Below are 9,508 nucleotides of genomic sequence, written 5' to 3' on the forward strand. Positions count from 1 at the left end.
TGAACCTATATGGGAGGGGAAATTAGGCAATGTTGTGTCCCTGGACTTTAACAAGACCTTTGACATGGTCTCCCATGATCTCCTTATAGCCAGACTGGTTGTACCTGGACTGAAGAAGTAGGTGATGATGTAAGCGGAAGTTATGTTGGACAATTAGGCTCAGATGTCATCAGTGGTACGGAGTCCTCCTGGCAGCCCATTACTTTTGGCATTCCTCTGTGATCAGCACTTGGGCCAACACTGCTGAATTATCTTTGTTATCTCCCTGTATGGTGGGATGGAGGTCACCTTCAGCTCCTTTGTAGATGAGGGCAAGCTGAGGGGAGCCTTTGAGATATCTCCTCTAGGTCACCCCGTCTTGAGCAGGAGAGTCAGACAAGACAATGTTCAGGTCTCTTCCAACATGAGTTATTCGGTCATTCAACGAGTCTTTCCCTTGAAGAGCCCATTGAGGACAGAATAGGCAGAGGAAGGAGAAAAGATAGAGGGGCAGAATTAGAGAGAGAAAATGTGCCAGTATAAACACAGTAGTTCCTCTGAGCAATGTTTCTCCATTTGAACCATCGGGAAGAACATTTATTTTGATAAGTGGCTGCAGAAAACTATTCACATAGTGAAAGAGAGCATAATCAGCTTGCTAGTACATGCCCTTGGTGCTGTTTAAAAAGAAAACCTTTGAAAAAAATAATGAAAATTCATTAAAAAACCTAGCAATGCTGGAAAGGAAGACTTTTTCAGCTCTTCCAAAGAGTTCTTTTCTGCAGAGGTTTCACATTTCTCCTAAAATCTATGTTCAGGCCTTGTGTCAGTTATCCACACAGAGGTGGTCACTGCCTCCAGGATGCCCTGGGGTAGCTGAAGCACCCCTGTGGGATATGCGTCCTAGGAGATATGGGAGCCCTTCTGGAGCATGAGCTGGGATGCAGGCAGAGTACCTCAGGGGTGGGGGAGGGCATCACCTGCCGCCAGCACTGCTGGGGTGGCTGAGCAGGGACCTCTCCAGCACAGCAGCACATTGTGTCCCCTTGGCTGCTGGCTCTGAGGGCACTTCGGACTGGCCAGCAGTGGGCAGACAGACACTTGGAGGTCTTGAAAGCCCTTACATTACTGTCCCCAACAAGATGAAAGATTTGGGGAGTTCAGGGCTAGCTGGGACTGGAAGATGGTAGGTTTGGGGGAGGGAAGAGGGGCTTGGCCAAAAGAAATGAAAGATTTTGAAGAGGTAAGATCCATTCAGGTAATTTTGACGCCTCTGTAACACTGACTGTGAAAACATTCATGCTAGGCCTTTACCCTATTTCTAACCAGCAACCTTAAGTCCTAAGCCTGCCCCTAAATGCTACCCCTCACCCTGCAAGGAATCCACTGCTCTAATCCCTCACCTCAAAGTTTACCTCGAAACCAAAGTCCAAACACAGAACCCCTTACCCGTACTCTTACCCTATTGATCACCCCAATCCCTTGCCCATACCTCTAGCATTAAAATGTTGGCCTTAACCCTAGCCCTCATCCCAGGCCTAAACTAAACCCTCATCCACAAAGGTAGCCCCTACCCTAAACACTAACCAGACACCCTCAGCAGAACACCAAACCTACCCTATAAACCTTTGCCTAATCCCTAACCATGAAAGATGAGCTGTAGTCCCTAAACCCTAACCTCAACACCTAAGCTCCAAAGCCGTTATTTCCCGTGCTCTAATCCCCCCATCTTCAACCCTTTCCTAACCCTAACTTAAGCTGTTTGGTCCCTTGGGGCAGGAGGGGGATCGTGAGGTCCCAGAACAGTCGCATGGCACTGGAAGAGGAATGTGAGGTGACCTGTATCTGATCAGCTCATAGGCCACAAGGAGGAGGTGGGTGGGAATGCTATGGTGAGGTCAGCTGTGCCTCAGGATCTCCTGGGCCAGCAGGAGGCACAAGGCCCTGAAGGTGGCTGTGAGGTCACTTCTGTCTCTGGAGTTGGTAGGGCAGCAGCAGGAACATGGCTGGGAACGGGACTGTGAGGTCACTTCTTTCTGAAGCAGCTGATAGCTCAGCCCTTGACTCGTGGCTGGGATACGTGCTTTGAGGCTCACATCTGCCAGTGTCTCTGCCAGACCAGCAGAAGGCACGTGGTTGGCAAGCTGATTGTGGGAATCCCTAAGTACCTGGTAGGCCCATGCAGGAAGAGGGCTTGGACAGGGTCTGTCATGTCCTTTCCACCTGAGTACCCGATGGGACAGCAGTGCCCACATGATTTGGTTGTGCCTACTGGAGAAGCTGAAAGGCCAGCAGCAGGCACGTGGCTTGGAAGATCCCGGTGAGGTTCCTTCTGTCCAGTCAGCTGGTGCAGCAAGTCTTGCAGATCCCGTCTGTAGAAGGGTTATCCCATTTTGCTCTTGTGATCACTTTCAGTGTTTTCTTAGAAGAAAAAATTCAAGTCTTCCTTTCAGTAGAAAGCCCCAGAAGAGGGGGTTCACATGTGAATTCCTTGTTGCAGTTTTAGATAAAAGGAAGGACAAGCAGCTGGCCTAATCACTGGCACCAGGTGGGAGCTTCCTGCAGACTTCTCATTACAATCAATCAAGTTTATCCTGCAACCCAGCAATATGCTCAGCACAACACAGCCTGAAGGCCAAGCTGTACGTGGAGCACAGCACAGGCCTGAGTCTACTCAGATTTACCATTACATGGTTTGCTAATTCCTTGATGTACAATGTTTTCTTAGTCAGGATCCCTGAACTGCCTGAGGAAGGCTGGGAAGAGGACGAGGTGTCCTCTAGGCAGCTGGGGGAAGGGACACAAATTTAGGCCCTGGTAATCACTGGGGACTTTGAAGACCATGGACCTCTGCTGGAAGGCCTTGCTTAGAGGGAAGGTGGAAGGTGATCCCTGACCCAACATGGGGGGATGCTCTCCTGGACTTGTTTTTCACAAGAAGACAAGGCAGGACTGGTGGAAGATGTGGAGGGCGCGAGTGAGTGGTAGGGTAGAAAACCCTGAGGAAAACCCACAATTTCTTCCCCTTGACCACCCCAGTACCCTCCCATACAAACAGCACATCTCTGTTTTCCCTTTCCTCCCTGGCCCTACTTTGGCTTCCTGTGTACCCTCATTTGGTGATTCTGAGCTTGTCATCATGGGAACTCCTGCCTTGGTCAGCAATGCCATTAAACCAGTACCTCCTTCTATTAGCTGTAGTGTCCTGCAATTCCTCATGCTGTTATCTTGTCAGAGGCACCACTAAGCTGGTGGGCCATCTGTCCGTACACAGTAACAGCTGTGCCAACAGAGCTTCACTCCAGAGGCACCTTGAGAAACTCTGGGAAATGGCAACAGAAATCTCAGGAAGTTTTACAAGGAGAAGTTGCAAGTGCTTTTTTTGGGGCAGAATAAGCCCCAACATGAGGGCAGGCTGGGACCTGCACAGCTGCGGAGTGCCCCTGAGAAGAAGCGCCTGGGCACTAAGAGGAATGCCATAGGTGGCAGTGGTACCTGCTCACCATGAAGAAATCCAGCTGCATAGAGGGCTGCATTAGTTGGAGCATGGGCACCCAGAGAAGGGAGTTATCATCATCCCCCTTGTCTCAGCACTGGTGTGGCCACATCTGGAGTAGTGTGTCTGGGTGTGGGGCTCCCTGGTCTGGAGGAATGGGGAGGAACTGGAGGGGTTCTAGAGGAGATCTGGCAGGATGGGGTTTGGGGCCTGTGTGGAGAGGCTGAGGGACCTGGGCTTCTTTCGCCTGGTGAAGTGGAGGCTCAGGGCACTCTAGTAGTAGCCTGTAACTGCTTGAAGGGTGTTTTCAGAGATGATGGAGCTTTTGCTTGGTAGTGGCAAGAGAAGGAAACCTCCACAAAGAGCAGCTTGGAAGGTTCAGAGTGGATGTGACAAAAAAGAAATGTCACTCAAAGCGTAGCCTTGTGGTGCAAGAGGTGACCCAGAGGGAGTCTGGATCAGCCCATGGCTTTGTGTTTCAAGGAAATGCCAGGGATAGGTGGAGAGGTATCAGCAAAGGTATAGAAATGCCAGGGTGAGAGGTAGGTGGGAAAGCAAGAAGGATGTCAAGGGCCTGAAGGGAAAGAGGTGCAGGCATGGGACAGTGTAGGACAGCCTGCAGCAGAGATGGCCAAGGGCTCTAGCTGAAAGGCCCAACAGGACTGAGGTCTTTGTCGTCTTGCCTATAGCAGTTGCCTCTGCCAGCAAGGCTGGTGAGATGGAACTTTAATTGGAGGGTCTCGGGATCTGTCTTCCCAGGGCCTGGGGGTCAGGGTTTGGCCTTTCTGCTTCATAAAACAAGTCAAAGGGTTTGCTCAGCATTACAGGCACCTGCACAGTGCCTTTGCCTACCTGCACTCATGGCCTCCAATTACCTGCTCTAACGAGTCCATGGGGAGGCTTTGTCAGTAATGGTCCTCAGTGGGGCCCATTAATACTTCAAGGTACTTTGGGTTTAGCTTCTGACTTTGACTTCTTGAGCCGTTTGTTCAGTCTTCTCCCAGTATCTGAGGTTCATGGAATGAGCCCCAAATGCCCTAACGAGCTATTTATCTTTCTGTAATTTTCTTCAAGTCTTCAAGACTTGTATCGCTAACTGGAGCTGTTTCGTAGTGTAGTTAAGGAGGAAGATTTCAAATTGCACCTAATAAGAATTATTTTTTCTTTTAAAGGGAATACTTTATTACCTTTTAATTTAGAGAAGAGGTTATAGCAGCATTCTCCAGGTGATAATGATCCAGAGTGTCTCCTCAGGAGGTTTGGACAGGTAGGAGAATCAGTTCCTTGAGGTCTGACACCGTATGGACAACCTTGCTCCTTCCCTCCCAAACCTCACCATTTCTGACATTGGCCCCCTGGGACTTGCATCACTGTTCCTTACATCAGACTTCTGCCCTGAAGTCTGCAGCTGGGTGCTGCAGGTCCTTTGCACCATCTCCCACCTGCTCTCCTTCAAGAACTGGCTGCACATAGGCACAGAAGAATTTTTCCTATTTGCAATTAAAGAAAAGCAAAGCATGATAACGTTTCATAAGATGATTTTTAGAAATGGCCATTGTATCAGGACAGGTGCAAATATATGAAAGATTAGAGAAACTGAACAGACTGTGTCACAGGCAAAATAGTGGTAATGAAGTTGCAGGGGAAGATCGATATTTCTTTTGAATCTCCCTTTTGACTTGGGATGGGCAGAGGTCTCTTGTGAGTGAGGACAAGGCAATGTTGCACCCATCTTTGAAAGGGGCCCAAGGTGCGACCCTGGGAACCCCAGGCTGTACACGCTCACTGGGGTGAGGAGTCTGCCATCAATTAGAGTCCTCTTGGGTGACTTCTCTGGGCACCTAAAAGAGATGAGGGTGCCCAAAAGCAGTCAGCATGGACTTACCAAGGGTAAATCCTACTTCAGGAAGGCAGTGGTGACGGTAAGGAAAGCTCTCAGGTTTCCTGTGACCCTGGAAGAAAGTCACATGTCAGTACAGTCAGAGCAGCTGCAGCTTGCTTGTCCTGCTCCAGGCTGTGCTGCTCAGATGCAGGGCTACTTGACAGGTATCCCCAAACAGCCCTGGTCACTTCCTTTGCTTCACCATTCATTTCCTTTTCATTAATTTCCCACCTCTCAAGTGCTACTCTTGAACCAGCCTTAGCCCCTCCCCTGCAAAAAGCCAACCCCTTTTCACCATTTCCCCACTGGCGCTGCCTTTCCTCACTTTGTACCCACCTTTGCTGTTTCTGAGATGGTTATCACAGTGCTTTCTCCCTTGATTAGCAACTCCATTACACTAGTACTCTTTTCTTATCATCATTAGTGTCCTGCAGCTGCTTAAGTTATGGTCTTGTTAAAGGCACCGTGCCTCAGGATGGACATCAGCACATGTACTTTCAGTGCTTGACTGCTGGAGGTTCAGTCCAGAGGGACCTCAACACCTCTGGGGATTTGGCCAACAGAAACCTGAAGGTTTGGAAGGAAAAGCTGGAGAACAACTGCATGCAGCAGCACGGGCAGTGACCACACCAGCTAAGGAGTGCCCTGAGGAGAAGGGCCTGCGAGTCATGATGGCTGCCATAGGAGCCCGTGGGCTTTGCATTTCAAAAGGAAAGTGGAGAGACTGGAGAGGACCCAGAGGAGGTCTGCCAAGATAGAGTGAGGAGCCTGAAGCAGGAGGTGTGAGGAGAGTCTGAGGGAGCTGGGCCTCTCTAGCCTGCTGAAGTGGAAGCATGGGGCAACCTAACAAGAGCTTACACCCACCTGGAGAGGTGACAGATCCAAGCTCTCTTCTGCGGTGCCTGATGGTATGAGAGAGGCAACAGCCACGAAGTGCCTCTTGGCAGCTTTAGGCTGAGCCTTAGGAAAGGTAAAATGGACTAGGAGGAGCATTGCTGTGATCTCCACCTTTGGAGATCTTCAGGTTTCAGCTCTGCAGTCACAGCCAGCCTGGAGGCTGGACTAGAGTCCCCCTGCAGTCTCTTTCCCACCAACTCTTCCAGGAGCCTGGGCCTTGACCACATGCCCTGTGAGAAAAGCTTAAGGTGGAGGTGAGGGTCTCTACATCATATACTCATAGGACAATTCAGGGTGGAAGGGCGCTCAGGTGATCTGTAGTCCAATGCCCAGCTCCAAGCAGGGCCAGCTCTGAGGTCAGACCAGGTTCCTCAGTAAACGTCAGCATCCAGAGGGAGAGTTTAGACATGTCCCAGGCCACAATCTAGACCAGCGTTACAGAAATGGAGACGGAGCATTTGGCCATCTCCCTGAACACAGCTATGGGTATGCCATGCTTCCTGAGATTCCTGGGAACATCCACCTTCTTGTCCAGAGGAGAGGGATCCTTATGCAAGTGTCCTGGCATATCTCCAGACCTTGGGGTGCTTTAGGCTGGAAACAGAATTGAAAGCAAGCCTCTGACTTGGGTATTGTCAACTTCATTGCTAAAGGAGAAGGACATGGAGGGATCTCAGCATTTCCAGGTTACTGCTGATGATTTAAGGCCTCAGAGAAAGGAGCTGAAGAGAACAGCTGTGAACTAGCATAGCCTTTAGATCATTTCATATAGGAAGGCTCTGCTCCCCCATTTCAGTCATTGGCACCAGAAATCTCACCTGCTTTGCCTTTCTCTCCTCCCAAAAACTGACTAAGCAACAGCAGGAAAGGCAGCAGAAAGGCCCTTAGGCCTCTGTGAATCAGCTGGGGTCTGGCACTTGGAGGGTACAGTGCCGTTCCATTGCACATCCCATAAAGAATCAAGCTGGGAAGTGAGTCTGCAAGTCTGACTCAACAAGGTCCATGGACAGGCAAGGCTGTGTCCATGGCCGTGTCTGGAGACCCGTACACCTCCAGCATAGATCAAGCTGGGGCTGAAACTCAGGCCTGGATTCAATGGTCTCCTGGGCCCATGGACAGAGATGCAGGTAGAGGCCCCAGGTGAGGCTGATCACGGCCATGAAGGCCTATGGATGCTCTCAGGGGTCTGACATGGAATCCCATCTGCCACTGCCCTCAATAGAAAACGTTCTCACTCCCTGATATATGGTGTTTGTGCTCTCTCCTTCCCCATTTCCCTGGGGATCTGGCAGACCACAATTTCTTCATCACTGCAGCCAAGGCTGACACTGGTCTTCACATCCCTGATGAGCCCTTCCTCTTTTGAGAGTACCAGACCCAGGTGAGCAGAAGAGTGGGTGGCCCAGCTAGAAGCTGACCAACACACAAGGCACCATCTAACCTGTAACATGTCCCATAGAGACCCTCTATATATCTGAGCTGCCCTCACATCACACAAGGCATCCCCCACTTCTCATCTCCCCTCTCAGTCTCTCCTCAAGACGCTGTATCTCCAGCAACCACAAAAGCCATGGGAGCTGTCCTTCCCCACCTCACCTCTTATTCCACTGATGTCACAGCTCCGTGATGGCACACGGGGCTCCTGCTCTCTGTGCCCCAGGCTGTGGGCTTTGGTGCCCATTTGGGCTGCAGCACCTCAGATGTGGCACCAGGGCCAAGGGCAGACTTGTCACATGGAAACCTGGTCCCCAGAGGTGGGAGCCCGTGTGTGGCAAGGCTTGGCTTCCCAGCAGAGGCATGCTGGAGTGGGTGGCAGGTGGTGCCATAATGATGGATGAGGTTCCCATGAGAGCTCCTCACCAGGCTTCAGGATGATTCCCCTACATCTTTCCCAGTCTCTCAGTACTGCTCCATTATCCTGGACTACATCTGGCACCTCAAATGTCACCAGGGGCTTGTGTGTGAACTCCTGGTCTCCATCTCCATCAATGACTTTGGGACCATAGAAAACGAGTACAGGTGCCTGTTTTTAACAGACGCCATGACTGGAGCAGGAGGAATCCCACCTCCTGGGGGTTTGTGGCAGGCATGGGAGGCAGCTGAGGTCCCTTCCAGCCCCAGCACTACAAATCCAGCATGAGATGCCTCCAGGTGTCCTGTCTCATGATGGGCCAAGGAAGGGGGATTCTCAGACCTAACTGTGTCTCGGAGAGCAGCAAGGCCACTGCTGCAAAGAAACGTCTCTGCAGAGGTGAGACAGGCAACAGCGGTGATTCCTTCAGTCTCTTCCCAAGCAGGTTCCTGGAGAGCCCCAGGGACACCTGGAGGGAGCGCCGAGTGGGGTGGGGAGCAGAGAAAGTGGCGTCTTGGGCAGGTCCCCTCCTCCGGGGCTGAGACAGGCTCCTGGGGTGGAGGGAGCTCCTGGTAAGCAGGCAGCAGGGCAGAGAGACAGCTCTGCCAAGGAGCAACTCCTCTGCCAAGCGCAGCAGGGCTCTGGGCAAAGGAGTAGGGCAGGGCGCGATTAAAGGCAGGCTGGAGTGGGAGGAGAGAGGAGAGCTGCAAGGGAAGAAACCTTTGCAGCCCTTGCCACGGTAAGTCTCTTGGTGCAGGGCAATGCAGCTGCCCTTGCGGGAAGGGTCTCCGAAAGCGTTCATAGGCTCCAGCCTGCAGGGTCTGTGAGGAGGCCTCCCAGCCCAGGGGCTCATGTTAGACCAGGGGGAAGGGGTGAAGGCAGGGGGTGCAGCCAGAGCTGCCCAGGGCATTTCAGAGGGGACTTTTGCAGAGGAAGAGCAAGGCAGGGGATACCTTACAGCTAAAGAGCTTTCCTGAGGCTGTGCTTTCAGTTTCCTGCTGTCTCAGGACAAAGGGGAAAAGGCGCTGCTGCATTTGGCGAGGGAGCCTGAGAGTCCTGAGCTGCCACCCTGAGAGATCAGGAGGTCTGGTAGGAGCCAAGGCAACTGCTTGCATCCACTCCTCTACCTCCAGAGAGCACCAGCACCACCTTTGCTGTCCTCAGCAGGGTTTCTCTGACCTGCTCCTTCCTGCCTGCGAGCGGGGAGTACCTCTAGAGAGTGCCTGGAACGGGGAGGTTTCTTCAGGTCAGAGCTGAGCAGACAGGAGTGGGTGATGGGCTCTGTGATCCCTGACAGGGAAAAACTGGAGGGCAGAGCAACAGTTCCCGGCAGGGGTAGCTCCAGGCAGCAGAGACATGGGCAGAGAGCTCTAGGAACCTCCAACCCCAAATGGCATGGGAG

The sequence above is a fragment of the Platalea leucorodia genome, assembly GCF_965183815.1.
Source record: "Platalea leucorodia genome assembly, contig: HAP1_HAP1_SCAFFOLD_24, whole genome shotgun sequence".
Taxonomy (NCBI): domain Eukaryota; kingdom Metazoa; phylum Chordata; class Aves; order Pelecaniformes; family Threskiornithidae; genus Platalea; species Platalea leucorodia.